This window comes from Phascolarctos cinereus, unplaced genomic scaffold, assembly GCF_003287225.1.
Source record: "Phascolarctos cinereus isolate Bilbo 61053 unplaced genomic scaffold, phaCin_HiC Scaffold_726;HRSCAF=1367, whole genome shotgun sequence".
Taxonomy (NCBI): Eukaryota; Metazoa; Chordata; class Mammalia; order Diprotodontia; family Phascolarctidae; genus Phascolarctos; species Phascolarctos cinereus.
In genome coordinates this window covers 313,944,663-313,961,007 of record NW_027556098.1, presented here as the reverse complement: position 1 = coordinate 313,961,007, position 16,345 = coordinate 313,944,663, and the positions used below count along the sequence as shown (strand labels likewise).

The 16,345-nt window shown below is 48.0% G+C and overlaps 1 protein-coding gene across 2 annotated transcripts in view; it reads right to left on the bottom strand.

Moving 5' to 3' along the window:
- RELT (RELT TNF receptor) overlaps positions 1 to 16,083 on the bottom strand; it is a 56,754-nt gene extending 40,671 nt beyond the window's left edge. For both annotated transcript variants that reach the window (XM_020989608.2, XM_020989609.2), the window contains exon 1: positions 15,915 to 16,083. The gene's annotated coding sequence lies outside the window, so the exon portion shown is untranslated. The remainder of the gene's footprint in view (positions 1 to 15,914) is intronic.
- Positions 16,084 to 16,345: the final 262 nt, after the last annotated feature.

Sequence of the window (16,345 nt, the reverse complement as noted above, 5' to 3'; positions counted from 1 at the left end):
AGCCTCTTCATAATGACCACGGGGGCATGACCAAAAAGATCACTGTGACAGAAGAGGCCTGGGTCCTAGTTTCAGATAGATTCACCACGTGACTTTGGTTAGGTCCCATTTTCTATCTGGGCCTCAGTTTCCGCCCTCTGTGAAATGAAGGAATTGTACTAAATGCTCTCTTAAGGCACCTCATGACTCGGTCATTCTATGGCTAATTAGCTCTGCTCCTGCTGACTTTTCTGCTTTCAGGGACGGTAAGCTTGGCTGACATCATTTAGTGAGGCAGGCCCAGGGCCACGAATAGAAGTTCAGAGGGCATCATCCTCCTTACCCCATTTCAATTCTGCCCACCCAGCTCCGTCGGGTCAGACACCATTTCTCCCCAGCCCGTCTGTCCTCCATCCCACCCTACCTACTAATTGGCACCTTCCTTAAACCTGCTTATTTATAGAGACTCTGGGCAGGAATTGGGGAGGCAGGCCTTAGGGGATGCTAAGCAAGGAGTTTGGGCAGGGGGAGTAGAGCATCCTGAGTTTCTGGCTGCTTTCCCTCCAGAAAACAGCCCAGCTACTGGAGGAGATGCTATCAACAGGAGAAGCTCAATACGGGATAAAGAGCCTTGGGCCGGGAGCCAGGAGTTGAGGGTAGAAGCTGTGACCCTCTTGACACTGAATGGCTGTGTGACCTTCAGCAAGTCCCTTCCCTTCTCTGGGCTTCAATTTTCCCACCTTTAAAAGGAAGGATCGTATCAAAATATGCATGAGCAGCACTTTATGGGGTAAGAAATAACTGGAAACAAAATGGGCGCCCATCGATTGCGGGATGGCCGACCAAACTGTGGTAACTGTGGGAAGTAATGGAATAAAATTGCACCATTAAGAAATGGTGAATAGGAGGAATTCAAAGAAGCATGAGAAAACTTGCACGAACTGATTCAGTAAAATAAGCAGAACTAGAAGACTGACACAAAGGCTACAATGATGTAAACGGAAAAAAAAGAAACCCACAAAAAATGAAGCCCAAAGTTATGCCATTTGCTGCTGTTTGGCTGATCAGTTGTGTCTGACTCTTTGGGATCCTATTCGGGGTTTCTTGGCAAAAATACTGGAGTGGTTTGCCATTTCTTTTTCCAGCTCATTTTACAGATGAGGAAACTGAGGCAAACAGAGTTAAGTGACTTGCCTAGGGTCACGCAGCTAGTAAGTGTCTGAGGCCAGATTTGACCTCACAAAGAGGAGTCTTCTTGACTCCAGGCTCAGCGCTCTGTTCACTATGGTGCTGCCCAGTAATAGTGATAACCAGTCTTGACCCCAGAGAAGAAGAAATGCACTCTCTTTTACTTATGAAGTATTAAGGAGAGGTAGGGGTCTATGGGTACATAATGTTGCATATGCTGCCTGATGTTCACTGATCATTTAATTTTGTATAACAATTTTGTGGGTTTGGGTTTTTGGGGGGGCAAGACGGGTTGGAAGGGAGAGGCCCAATGGCTTGATGGGAAATATGTCTTTAAAGAGCAATGATGTAAAAGGGACAGCAGTCAAGCTTAGAAGGATAGTGCTTTAAAGTTTACAAAAGGCTATTATTTACAATTGTCCTTTGAGGTAGAGAGAGAGAGAGCACAAGTATTACTTTCTCCATTTTGCTACGATGGAAACTGAGAAGGCCTTGTGGTAACATGTTTGGCCAAGGTCATTCATCTATTAAATGTCAGAACTAGGACTTGAACCCAGGCCTTCTTTCAGTTCTGTTTCTGAGGCCTTTACCAGCTCTGACTCTGGATGAGATCTGTCTATGGAGAAGTTTTTGAACCTCATTTTGACATCTCCTGGCTTAGCACAGTGCCTGGCACATAGTAGACACTTAACAGAGATGTTTGTAGACTGAGTGACTGACTGACCCAGACCACCTTCCCCATGCCCTGGCTCTCAATCAATCAGCCAATCAATAAATAAACATTTAGTAAGTGCCTACCGTGTGCTAGTCAGTAGAGATGCAAAAGTGAAAATACTTCCTGCCCTCAAGGAGTTTAGATTCTAAAGGAGACAACAGATTAGACAAGATGAATAGATCAAAAAGTCTTGACACAGAAGGCGCTAGCCACTAGGCGCACCAGGAAAGGATCCTGGAGAAGAAGATGGTGCTTGAGTGGAGTCTTGAAGGAATCCAAGGATCCAAGGGGCAGAGAATATGGTGGGATTGGCTGCCAAACGTGGAGGACAGCCAATGAGAAGGAAGATGGGAAATGTACCACTATGCATGAGGAATAGCAAGTATGCCAATACGGCTAGATGGCAGAGAATGCCGAGGACAGTCATTGGAAGGGTAGGAAGGGGCCAAGCTGTGAAAGCTTTAAATGCCAAATAGATATAAAGGCAATAGGTTTATATTTGAGCTTCTGGCTAGTAGGCAGACTTCCCCCATATCCCGCTAGGCTCCTTTCTGCCTCCAGATTTTTAAGCCAATGATCTAGGGACATTATATTGGCCTTCCTGGCAGTGACTGGCATAAGGTGCCACCTTCCAGAAATCCTAAGGTCGTAAGATCTAGGGCTGTAAAGGACCTTAGTGCTAACTTTCCCTTATCTTGAAAAGGGGTCAGTCCACCATACCACTTCCCAGCAGTCTCCTTGAGATGCCTCGCAGTCTCACTTTCCAGCACCCCTCTATGCATCATTTTCCATCATTTGAATTTAAGTTTCTGGAAGATGCAGACTATTTTACTTGCTTATATTCGATTCTCTAGTGCTTGGTACAGTGACTGGCATATTTCCAGTCATTTTCAATTGTGCCCAACTCTTTGTGACCCCTTTTGGGGTTTTCTTAGCAGAGATACTGGAGTGGTTTGCCATTTCCTTCTCCAGATCATTTCACAGATGAGGAAACGGAGGCAAACAGGGGTGAAGTGACTTGCCTAGGGTCACATACCTAGTAAGCGTCAGAGGCCAGACTTGAACACTGGAAGTTGAGTCTTCCTGACTCCAGGCCCAGCACTCTATCCACTGAGTGATCTAGCTGCCCTGACTGTCATATGCTAAACGCTTATAATAAATGTTCTACTTATCTATCTAATCTAGTTGAACCCCTCAATTTTAAAGGGGCAGATAAGGTCAAGTGGTAAGCTACTTACTCAAGCTCATACAGATAGTTAAGTGGAAGTTGACTCATACCATACACATCTCCTCAGAGGGATAGGTCAGACTCCTTGGACTGGAATTCAAAGCTCCCCATTGCCTGACCTCAGCCTCCATAAGTTAGACTAGTCCATGCCTCAAATGCCTTTAATTCCTTCACACATTCTTCAAGCTGCAAGGGAGTGATACAGTCCCATTCCCATATTTTTAACAGAGGAGGAAACAGGCCCAGAAAGGGGAAGGGCTTTGCTTTAGATCAAACAGTGAATAAATGTTAGTTGGGACTGGTCCCCTGGCTTTCTCCATTTTCCTTGATCTCCTGATCCCTTTTTCTCTGCTTTGGTAAATCCTACTCATCCTTCAAGGCCTAGCTTCTAATGTAAGGCCTCCTCCAATCCAATAAACATTAATCAAGCACCAGGCGCTGTGCTAAATTGCTGGGAATGCAATTAATAAAAAGACAGAAAGTAACTGCCCTCAAAGTGCTCACTATCTAAAAGTGGAGAAGACACACAAAAGGCAAGAAAGGGGGGGATGTACACCCGGGAGTTGAAACCAGGCACAGCAGCAGGTACAAAAGGAAGTTAGATGAGTCCAGTTTCTGCCCTCTATAAAGGCAGGCTTGGGGAGGAGTTTGGCCAGCCCTCCAATCAGAGGGGAGGTGAGGGAGGTGATGTTAATCAGGGCTTGAGTTGGCAGCATGGTGAGGAGTTTAGAAGTGATGAGCTTATCCTGGCAGGGGGATCTTGTTCTACAGAGTTGAAACTAGGCAGGGCAGCAGATGCAAAATGAAGACTATCTAGATAGTTTTCCAATACAAACTACTGACTATATCCCATCTTCTCCTTTTCTGACCTCCCACAGCAAGGTAAGTATGAATTAAACGATTTGGCAACTTAATCTTTACTATCTTTTATTGCTGCTCCTTCCCCTCCCCAGTTCATCTTCTTCACCCAGCTGACCTAGGAACTCCCCAAGGACAAGGGGCAGGGGTACCCCTGACCTCCCATTCCTACAGCATTTAGACCCAGGTACAGAGGAAACATTGTGGGAGAAATGGGCCTAGGCCTGAGTGTCTGAAGACTTGTTTCTGCTACTAACTTTCTCTGAGTGAAAGGGGATACTCATCAGTTGGGGAATGGCTAAACAAACTGTGGGCCCTGAATGTAATGGACTATTGCTGTGCTATAAGAGATGATACATATGGTGGATACCAAGAAGTATGGGAAGACTTTCACGAACTGATGCACAGTCAAGTAAGCAGAGCCAAAGAAACCACACATACAACAACTACAACAATGGAAATGGAAAGAAAAAAAGACAAAATGGATGTTGCAAAATTACCAAGAATAAGCTTAGCTCCAAGGAAGAGATATGACAAGACACCTCCCCCCAACTCCTCTGCAGAGGTGGTGGGTCCATGGGTGTGAAACATTGCATACACTTTCAGACTTTTTTGATGTATTGGTTAGTTTTGCTGATACTTTGCCTGTTCTTTTTTTTCTTTAAAAAAATATACTTTGCATTCTCAGCTCTTTCCCCAAGCTCAGTTGCTGCTGCATCAGCATCCCTGAGACAGGATGGTAAAAGGTCAGTCAATGGAAATGGCAATATTGGGTGCTTAGTGACCTGAGCTGCATTCATCTCAGGTAGAGTGGATGTTGTGGCCATCAATGACCCCTTCCTTGACCTCAACTACATGGTTTATGTTTCATCATGATTCCACTGTCAAGGCTGAGAATGGAAAGCTGGGGATCAATGGAAAAGACATTATTATCTTTGTGATCCCATCAATATTAAATGGGGAGATGCTACAGCTGAGTATGTGGTAAAAGAGTCCACTGGTGTCTCTGCCACCATGGAAAAGGCTGGGGTCTCACCCGAAGGGTGGAGCCAAGTGTGTCATCATCTCTGTCCCTTCGGCTGACGCCCATATGTTCATGATGGGAGTGAACCATTAGAAATAATTCCCTTAAGATTATCAGTAATGCTTCCTGTACTACTTGGCCCCACCCTAGCCAAGGTCATCCATGACAACTAGGGCATTGTGGAAGGACTCATGGCCGAGGTCCATGCCATTACTGATATCCAGAAGACAATAGATGGCCACTCTGGCAAGCTGTAGCACCATGGATACGGTGTTGCCCAAAACATCGTCCTCACTTCCACTGCTGTTGCTAAGGTTTTGGGTGAGGTCACCCCTGAGCTGAATGGGAAGCTCAAAGGCGTGGCCTTCAGCGTTCTTGCCGTAGGTGAATCTGTTGTGGATCTGACCCAACACCTGGAAAAACCTGCCAAATGTGATATCAAGAGAGTGGTGAAGCAAACACCTCTTTGGGGACCACTGAAGGACAATGTGTTCTATACAGAGGATCAGGTTGTACCTGTCACCCTAACAGCAACACCTACTCTTCTGCCTTGCCTTCAATGACCTTTTGGTCAAGCTTGTTTCTTGGTCCACAACAGTAAGTATGGTTATAGGAACTGTGTAGACCACCTCATGGTCAACATGACCTCCAAGAAATAAAATGGAAAGTCATGGATCTTTACCCCCAGTCAATAGAGGGGTTGTTCCACATTTTCCACCACGGGGGAGCCTACATCCGTAATCTATTTCCTTATACCAAAAATCTCATGTCCTTCCCTCCTCTTTGGTAGTGGGGGAAAAGCATAGAGTCCTCTGCCATATACCATAAAATTACCATACCAAATAAACAAATAAAATACAAAAAAAATTGTTACATGGGAAGGCTCTCTCTCAGGCAAGACAGAGGAGGGATACTAGGAGAAATTCTAATGATGTGAAAACAAAAAACAATACAAGCATATTTTAAAAAACTCATAGTGTGATATTAGGCAAATCATTTCCCTCCTCCCTCCTCCTCCCCCTCCTACTCCCTTCTATCCTGGGTCTTATCTTCCTCATCTGTAAAATGAAGCAAGTGATACATGATACACTTCTTTGCCTCAGAGGGTAGCTAGTTATGAAAGAACTGTTAGAGTGCCATGGAAAGGTGAGCTGTTCGTAGCATGAGGTGGTAGAAAGAACATCAAACCTGGAGTTGGGGACACATGGGTTCAAATCCCAACACTGCCAAACTAGGTATGTGAGTGACCTTGGATTTTAGAAATCACTTTACTTTTCTGAACCTCAGCTTTCTCATGTGTAAAATGGGGATAATAACAGTTGTAGCACCTATTTCACAGGATTGGTAGAATCCTAGAACTACAGCCAGGATGTGAGGCAAAATGGGAGCCCGCGTCCTTTGACTCCAAAGCCAGAGGGTGTTCTTTCCACTGTAATGTAGCACGCTCTAAGCTGCTCAGCAGATCATAAGCCCCTTGAGGCCTGGGTCCATTATGTCTTTTATCTTGATATTGCCGATGCTGTCATAGCCCACTGCTGTCATATGGCAGGCTTTTCATAAAGGCTCCTTGAATGGTTGTGATGAAAAGAGTTTTAGCAGCTTTAAAGGGCTCTGCAAATGGGAGCTATAATTATTATATTTTGATGACCTGAATTGAACTTTGTATAAGGAAAGGTACTGAGAGAGAGAGAATAATTTACGTGGCAGCCATTTACCTAAGGCAAAGGACAGGGGAGGCCTTTCTCTACTCCTAGACTCTCTTGGAAGGTGCTCAGGACCACACCCAGCACAGAGATGTGCCCATGTGTGGGCTTTAATAAATGTTTGTTGAATGGGAAAACAGAAAAATGAAAGGATGGATGAATGAGGGGAGGCTGACTTCCTCACTTTTGCCCCTCCCCCTCCTTTATCTGCTCTTTTCTGCAAATGCACATCCCCCATAGCCTCTTTTCCTTTTCCTCAACATCAGGGATGAAGTACAGAACTTCTTATAGACACTTAGGAGAAGCAGATGCACCATGGGCTGGGTTCTCAGTCAATATTGACCTTATTTCTAAGTTTAGCTCTGTGTGTGTGTGTGTGTGTGTGTGTGTGTGTGTGTGTGTGTGTGTGTCGCACACGCTTGTAATTGGAGAGCTGGTAAAGGTGTGGTATGTCTCTGAATCAGAGACCACTGGGAATCTGTCCATTGGGAGGACATGAAACAAGGTGGCACAGAAGTCCCAGGAAAGCCTGGCGTGGTGGAATAAGGGGAGGAGAAAACACTAGGGCTGGCTTCTGGTCCATGATTCCCTGCTGTGTGACCTTCGGTGAGCCCCACTGGGGTCCCTGGTTCCCCCCACCCAAGCGGACAGTGCTAGGAAGGCAAGCCCTGTTTGCCTTCAAGGATAGAGCTGCTGAGCAGTGGGTCTTGTGTATTCAGCTACTACTCCCTGGGGAAACTTGGCACCCAGTACTCCTGGAGCTGGCCAGATGGTCCCTCCTGGGCCATGGTGTTCCCGACCACATCCAGGCAGGTGCTAAACAGGCTGCTGGGATGGAGTGAGTCCTGGGCAGAGAGTCAGGAAGCCTGGGTTCCAAGTCCCCTCAGCTCTACATGACACACAATGTGACCTTGGGGCAAGCTGTCCCCTCTCTGGACCAAGTTCACTTCGTTCCCTCATTCTATAAAAGACCAGGATCTATACTGACACAGGAATGCAAAGAGAGAACATACCCTCCCAGTGAAACTTCTCAACCAAAGTCTGAACCTTCCAGGCATGAAGAATCAATGATCTAAAAAGCCAACCGTGTCTCTGAGCTACAGAGAGGTAGTGAGTGAGCAGGCAAGGGGTTGAGTGGGGCTAATCCGGGAAGGCTTCCCTGGAGAAGGTTACTGGTTTTGCTTGTTTGTTTTTTAGAAGTCCCATAACTGGAAGAAACCTCAGAATACAGGACATGAGAACCAAAAGGGGTCTTTCAAATCATTTCAACTAGTTTCCCCCACTCACCCTAGTTTAGAAATGAGTAAACTGAGGCACAGAGAGGTAAAGATCAGAGTCCTACTTAGAAGACTGAAGCTGTCTGGACAAGCCAATCCCTGAGGGATTCCCTCTGAAGCTGAGAATTTATACAGAACCCTAGGATCTAGAGCTGGAAGGGATCTTCAGACCATCTAGCGAGAGGATTCTTAACCTCAGTACCTGGCCTTCCAAAGGATCCATGGGGAAACTTCAAGGGGTCTCCAAACTTAGGTGGGCAAAAAATGTTTTTTCATTTACCTCTAGTTGAAATTTAATATTTCTTTCAAATATTTAAACATTAGTCTGAGACAGGGTCCATAATCTCCACCAGACTGCTAAAGCAACCCTGATACAAATAAAGGCTCAGAACTCCTGATCTAACCCACTGAAGTTTTACAGGTAGGCCTAGAGGGAAGAAGTAATTTCCTCAAGGTCACTGAGGTATTAAGAATCAGAGAGACAGGATTCAAACCCAGATTTTCTGGTTCCAATTCCTAAATCCTATTAAGGGGGAAGGGAAGATTCCTGTGTCCCAGAGGCTAAGCTGTGGATGGAATCAGGAGTCCTAGCACCTAGCTTCCAAGGCTAATTGTCCATATGCCACTAGGCTTCCTGGCTCCAGGGTAAATGATGGAGGTAGTAGTAGTCTGGGAAGGGAAGCCTGGAAACCTCCCCATGTTCCTCCCTCTGCCTGATTTCCCTTTCCTAGGGACAAGAACCAGTCCCCCCGCTTCCTTCAGAAACCAAGGCATTATGCCCAGATCAGCCTTACCCAGCCTTGTCCTTGTCTGGTCACATCCATTACCCTGGGACAAACAGATGCAAGAAGGGACCAGAGACAGATAGAAAGACAGACAGGCAGACAAATAGACAGGAGACAGTGAAAAGAGAGGTACCGGACAAGAGCCAGTCACCCTCCTATCGCTCCTGTGGAGGAAGTGGAGGTTGAGGGGGAGAAGCCAGACACTGCAATGCAGAGTTGGGGAGGGTGTCAAAGGAGGCCTTGGGGATGGGTCCCCAGAGACACATACCCTAGAACCAACCAGGGACGCACAGCCGGGCTCTCCCAGGGACACACACAGCTGAAGGATGACCTTGGCTATAGTTGCTTGATGGATTCAGGTGAGACACTATCATATTCTTTGGAAGGAAGGGAGCAGCATTAGGGATCCCAACCTGAACCAAGATTCCTTTGGCAGCCTGGTAAAGCCTATGGACCCTTTCTTCAGAATCACCTTTTTAGATGCACAAGATAAAATACATACAATGCCAAAGGAAACTATCATGAAATAAAGGTATATATATATTTTCCCATCCAAGGTTATGGTCCCCTGGAATTTATCATCCATCGACTCCTTGTGTAGACCCCCAGACCTTCAACTTGGCCAATGCCCCCCAACCCCAACCCTGACCCCTGCCAGAGCTAGGCTAGGCTCTGTCATGATGCTCTCTCTCCTCATCTCTTTTCCCTTCCCCTCTTCTGTCTTCTCCCTCTCCTCTTTCTCTCCCTCTCTCTCCTCTCTTCGCTGTCTTTCTTGTCTATCTCTCACACATACATACACATATACCCAAAAGACCCTATATATGACACACCCCTTCTTGCATGTGAACCTCACATTAGAAGAGCTATTGTTTGTTTTTCATTTCAACAGATGAGCCAAAGGACTTTAAGAAAGGCAAGAGATTAATTTGGCTCTTTTTCCAGGGGCTCCTGGATCTCAGTTTCCCAATCTGTGTTTACCTAAATCTAATGTCTGCTGTTACAACATTTCTCACATACACTCCCTCCCTCCACTCACTTGGCTAAACCTCCCATATGGCACCACAGCCTGGTTTGGACCCTCATCGCTCAATCTAAGAAGGCTTCTTTCCATCTCGGGTCTCTCCCTGCTCTGGGCCAGCTACTACATTAGCACAGCTGCTTTTTCCCCTAAATTGAAGGTCTGACCATGTCACCTCCCCTACTCAATAAACTACTGTGGCTCCCTATTACCTTCGGGATCCAGTGTAAAAGTCTTTAAGGCTCTTCATGACCCGGTCCCTTCTGCCATCTTCTCCCATTCTTCTCCATACACCCTGTGGTTCAGCTGCACTGGTCTGCTTCCTTTCCCTCACACCCGACCATATATCTCCCACCTCCCTGTGCTTTTCCACTGGCCTGGAATGCTCTCCCTCCCCCTCTCTGCCTCCTGCTACTTCTTCACTTCCTTCTACCCTCAGCTCAAATGCCAGCCTTTACTGGTTCCCCCTGGCCACTCAAGTCTTCCCTCCCCCTCTAAGGTTACCTACCTCCTGCTCTGCATCTATCTTGGATGCATCTTTTTATGTTTCCTTCCTTGGAAGAATTAAGCTTCTTGAGAGCAGGAACTGCTTTTTCAACATTTTCTTGGTATCTCCTTAGCACTTAGTATAGTGCATGGCCATAGTAAATGTTCAATAAATGCTTGTAGATTAGTTAGACTCAGTGGTCTCTAACATCCCTTCTATGAAATTCTATGTTTTATGAACCTATGGGTATCTCAGGTCCATAAACCTACAGTGCCAGGCTATGAGGGGAGGGCTTCCTGGAGGAGGTGGCACTTAACAGATGGAAATTCACTTTAGACCTGGAAGGGGTCATCTCCTTCAGGCTCTCTTGTATGTACAGGAAAAACTGAGAGCAAGAGAGGGGAAGGGACTTGTCCAAAGCCATACAGGTAATAAATGGAAGAGTCAGGATCATGGGATCATAGTGTATGAGCTGAATAAATGGTTTTTGACCAATACATTTGGAGCAGAAAGGGACCTTAGAGGCCATCAAGTTTAACCCTCTATTTTGTACTTGAGGAAGCTGAGGCCCAGAAGGTAAGTGACTTGCTTAAGGTCACACTTATGGTGTCTGAGGTGGTATTTGAACCCAAGCCTGGCATTACTCCAGGTTCATCACTCTATCCTCTCAATGGAAACCAGGTCTCCTGATCCCAGATTGGCGGGGGCGGAAGGAGGAGGAAATCTTTCAGCTTTCTCCACCTGAGCTGAGTCTTGCAGGATAGGCAGTACTTGGAGGGGCAGAGATTGCTAAGGCACTGTGGAGAAAAGGAGGCAAATGACCCTTGCAAAGGAAAAAGTCTCTTACTTGACAGACCTGAGCTTCCTGAGGCCAGGCACCCTGGCCTCCAGACCAGACTTCCTGAGAGCTCTCTGCTCTCTCTCTCCCAGCTCTCTGCCTCCTCTCAGAGAATCTCAGTACCTGACTCTCTGAGGGACAGGACTGTTGATCTTGTCTGGATATCAAACTTTGTTTACAGGGTTTGAATTTCTAAGGCCACACTTGGGTTGCTGGTCTGACCTGGGCAGCAGGTAAAACAAGGAGAACATAGCAGAGAGCCAGGGAGGGCTAGGGAGAGAAGAGCAGCAGATCTTAGCAACCAAAGTCCTGTGCAGGCAGGGGGGCCAGGGAGAGACTGTCGAATTCTTAGGCTGTTTAGATCCTTGGGGACTGTCATGCCTTGGGGAGGGGGTGGGAAGGTGGGGAGGTGATGTTGCCAGGGAGTCTGAGTTAGGCAGCCCCAGGGACAGGGCTTTGCTCATTGTCTCCTATGCCTGTAATTTCCCTCCATCCTTCTCTTCTCTATTCCTCTTCAGCCTCCTCAGCTGCCATCTCCTCCAGAAAGATAGCCTGGATTCTTTCTTCAGGGATGGCCTTCTTCCTCCAACCTCACCTGGCAACTGATTTGTCTCTTTCTAATTAATGTCCTTTTTTTTCTTCCATTTTTAAAAATTCTGATCTTAAACCCCAAATAAAATGGTAGAAGAGGATTGTACATGAAATGTCTGGTATCTATTATGTGCAGCTCACTTTTCTTTTAAAGCATAGAATAAAGTCAACTTGTAGCTTTCAAAGCTATCCTGTGTTTCTTTCTGGTTCTAACACCTTCTCACGTCATATTCTTGTTACAATGCTGGTGCCTTTTCCCCCTACTAGTCAGAGAGGTCCAAGATGACAGGAGACGCGTCTCTTAGCTGGGGCTCTGTATACAGTAGGTGCTTAATAAATGTCAGTCCAATCTAAACGTGTGACACTAAAGTCTCCCTAGTATCCAATCCAGGCAACACACTGGAGGGACCTAGCCTCAGGCTGGGATAAACCAGGGAGGGAAGCTGATTGTACTGCTTGCCATGGGGATCCTCAGACCCTAGAGAGAGGAGTTTGATGAAGAGTAAGTCCTGCCAGACATAAATCTGGACCTCTGTCTTGAACAGCTGGTTCCTAGCAGTCCAGGAAGCCAGTCTCTATTCCCCTCCACTAGATTTTTCTCAGTCTCTTAAGGGTCTCTTTCAATTCCCTTTCTCCATCTCCCCTAGGACTCTTTGAATTGACTAGAATCCCCATCCCCCCTCTTCAAAGAGAGTCTGGCGCCCTCTCCCCTCCTCAGATAATATCCTGAGGGGCCAATGTTCCCAAGAAGACTTGGCCTGTGCTTGGGTAGCTGGGAAAGGAGCCATCAAAGCTGATGCCCGTCCCTGGCTGGGAGAAGAGGAGGTCCCTTTGCTCTCCCGGACTCAGGGAGTTATTTCTGTGTTTCTACCCAGGTCAAAAATAACCTAGCCTCAATCCCCTGGGACCTCCCAGTTATTTTGATCAGCCCCCAAGAAAGCAAGCTCAGGGAATGCGGCCACCTGACCCTGATGGGAGCCTGAAGAAGGAGGAACAATTGATGATCGTGTCCCACCCTTCTGTGGCCTACCCAGCTTCCCTATCAGCCTCCACGCCATATTCTCCAGCCTCCAGCCAAATGTCAGCCCTTGGGAGCCTAGAAATAGAAACTTAGACCCACCAAACACAAGTCAGAGTGTGCTGGATGTGGAGTTAGGACCACCTGAGTTCAACTCCCACATCTAATACTGACTGGCAAACTATGTGACCATGGACAAGTCACATAACCTCTCAAAGCCTTTGTTTCTCCCTCTGTAAAATGAAACTAATACTGCATGTAACATTTATTATCCTCAAAGAATCAGTTATTGTGTGCTTTATCCATTTTAAAACACTAAAGGGCAGCTAGGTGGTGCAGTGGATAGAGCACCAGCCCTGCAATCTGGAGGACCTGAGTTCAAATCCAGCCTCAGACACTTTACTAGCTATGTGACCCTGGGTAAGTTTCACTCAAGCCCAATTGCCTCCAAAAAATAAATTGCTGTATTAAAAGAATAGTGATTATACAAGAAAGATTTAGAAAGGAGCCCAGGATGTCAGAGGTGGGAGACAGACCTAGAACATAGCACATTAGAGCTAGGAGGGAGTTGTGGACATAGAAGAACAGAGCTGGAACCATTGCAGCTCAATCCCTCCTTTCACAAAGGAGAAAACTGAAAATGGGAGAGAGGAATTGTCCAAGGGCATGCAGGTAGCAAGTGAGGGAAGGGATTCAAAACCAAGTCTCTTCCGACTATGACTTTCTCTACCATGACACAGAGATCTCTTCACCCTGGAAGATCCCTCCAGCCTGGACTTTTCACACTGAAGTACCCTCCTCTGCCCTGCAGCCTCTTCCTTGGACTGGCTGGTTCCTTCTAGAATCTTCATTCTAAGGAGAAGCCAGGCCAAGCTCATTCCACTCTAGGCTTCATTCTGGACTTACTAGACTCTCTCCACCAAGAGGCCCCCTTCCCCCAACCTCCTTACCCCCTTTGCAGCTTCCTTTTTATGTAATCTTCTGCCAATTAGAACGTAAGCTCCCTGAGGGCAGGGGCTATTCTTTCTGCTTGTATTTGTATTCCTAGCAATGGGCACAGTTCCTGACACTTTTACTGAGAGCTTAATAAGTGATTGATTGTCTACTAGATTTTCCACTCCTACAAGTTCAGAGTCCAAAACATTTTTGGACTTCTCTTTGTAAGCCTCACCTTTGGGGGATGTGGGGGAGAGGAGTCAACCTCTAGACCTCCCCTACTTTCTCCAGACTTTTGCTTCGTAGCAAGGAAAGGAAATTTAGCTTCGAGGTAAGAGGAGTCCTCTTTTCAGCACTGCCTAGTTACAGCCCCTGAACCCTGTTCAGGATCTCAGCCACAGACCAGGAGCCTCTGAATGGGTTGGTGCTGTCTTCCCTTTTAGACTAGGGTCTAATTATGTCTAATTAGGCTTTGGGGCAAGACTCCCACTTCCTATATGCCCCCTTTCCCTAGTGTCCACGCTAATTTCTTGCCCTTCCCCCTCATAGATCCTGCCCTGATCACAGCCTCACTCTGTTATTCACAGTGACAGTGTCACCTGTGCTACCACCTCACCACACATGCACTCTGTGCCTTTCTCACATTCACCCCCAGACACAGTGTCACCTGGCCCAGAATTTCTAGGCTTAAGTTTCCTGGGGAGGAGGGAAGCCCAGGCAGCTGACATCCTTTTCTCTTTCCCTTCCCACATGGTCAGGCTTGGCTTCCTGATCCTGGGCACCTAACTAGAGCCTTGCCCTCATTGAGGGTAGATTCCAATAAGGCCAGCCACCCCTTGGGATCCCAGCCTGCTTAGTAAGGAAGGGTGTTCTAGGACAGTCCCCCTACTCCAGCACTGAAAGAACTCTGATCTGTGGCCCTCAGACCTCCCTGTGCCTGGTATCCTTAGATGGAAGATGCAGGCAGTGGCTTGGGCCCTGCAGGCTCCTGAGTACAAGCATTCTCTGCCCAACAATTTAAACATGACAATTCCTCTCTCCCTCCACACACTCCCCACCCCCAACCTCCTAATGTGATTCATGAAACAGCAAGTTTTGGTGGGTACAGTCAGCTTTTCCCCTCCCAAACCTCGGCCCCAAATCCTTCCTCCTTCCCCTAGGGAGCTAGAGGGCACAGAATCAATGGGCTAGGAGAACAGGGGCATGGGTGGGGGGGGAGTTTAAATCAGCTAAGAATCTGAGGGAGCAAGGGGTCTGCGGAGGGAGTGGGGATGGGAACTGGGTTGTTCCAGAGGCAGAATATCTGAGTTAAGGAAAATCTGAGAGAAAGAAATTTGAGGTCAAAGCAAGTAGAGGCAGAGAGCCAGGGTCACAGAGACAGGTGGTCAGGAGTCTGAGGGCCTGAACCCAAGAGTTCAGAGTTGGGGTCTGGAGAGTGGGGAAGGGGATAAAGTGAAGTGCCTTGCAAGTCAAATTTTCTTCCTTAGAGAAAGAATGGGCGGCAGGCCCACAGACCGAAAAGAATGAGAAGACATGGAATCTTGGGGAGGGGGTCCTGTGTAAGGACACAGATAAGGGGTTCTGTGGAATCAGAAGTCCGGGGGAGAGGAGGATCCAGAAAGAGGTGAAGGTCCTGGAGATATGGGACCAGAGATTGATGGATTGGGGTGTGTGTGTGTGTGTGTGTGTGTGTGTGTGTGTGCGCACACGTGTGTGTGTAAGTCAGTGAAAATGAGGGTGTAAGGGGCTGGGGAAATCGAAGTCCAGGAGAAACAGAAGCCTCGAAGCTAGAAAGACAGAGTTTGGCGACGATCCCAGCTCCCTGGAGACAGGGAACTGGGGGAATTTAGTTGTCCAGGATAGAGAAGAGGGTGGCCGGTGGCCCAAAGGTTGAGAAGAGATTGGGGGGCATCAGATATCCAGCTAGAAGGGGGTTATGCCACAGGTCCCAGAGCCCGGACAGATGCCAGAAGAAAGGGCTCTCACACGCTGGTAATGGCATCCTGCATTGTCTCCCCTCCGGCCCTCGGAGTGCGCCAACCCCTCCCCAGATTCAGACGCAGAGTGGGACACACACCGATGGTCTCCCGGCCCCGAACGGAAAGCCAAGGCCAGGCGCCCCTTAGGCGAGGCCGAAGCCAGATTCTGGCGCTGGCCCCACAGTCCGGCTCCCCGCGGGGGCAGAGCAGGATGCGCCTGCTACCGCCGCGACGCGCTGAAGGTCAGTGGCCGCAGCAGCCCCAGCTAGGACGGAGGGCTCGCTCCTTACCTGGCCGCCCGGGCTGCGGAGCAAGGCTCCGGCTCCCTCCACCCGTCCTCGGAGCCAGGGCGCATCTGCCGACCAGAGCCCCCCCTTCTCCGCTCCGCGCCGGGGGCTCCTACGCCCGCCGGCTCAGTGTACTCCTCTTGAATGAATCGCTCGCGGCGCACAAAGTAACAATTCGGCCCTGGAACCCCGCCTCCAGGCTACGTCACAAGTGCCGGCTTACCCTCTCCCCCTCTCCTCCCCGCCCCTCCAGTCTAGTCTGTGACATCACAAAGATTCCCCCCACTACCCTCTGCAGGCTACTCTAAGCCCAGAAGTAGGGTACTGGGCATGTTACTCTGCTGCGCCATCTCCTGGGCCACCTCGAGAAATGCAGCACTTCCCTCCCCTTCCACCATGCGGTGACCAGAGCGGGGTGCGGGCTGCGGAATTGG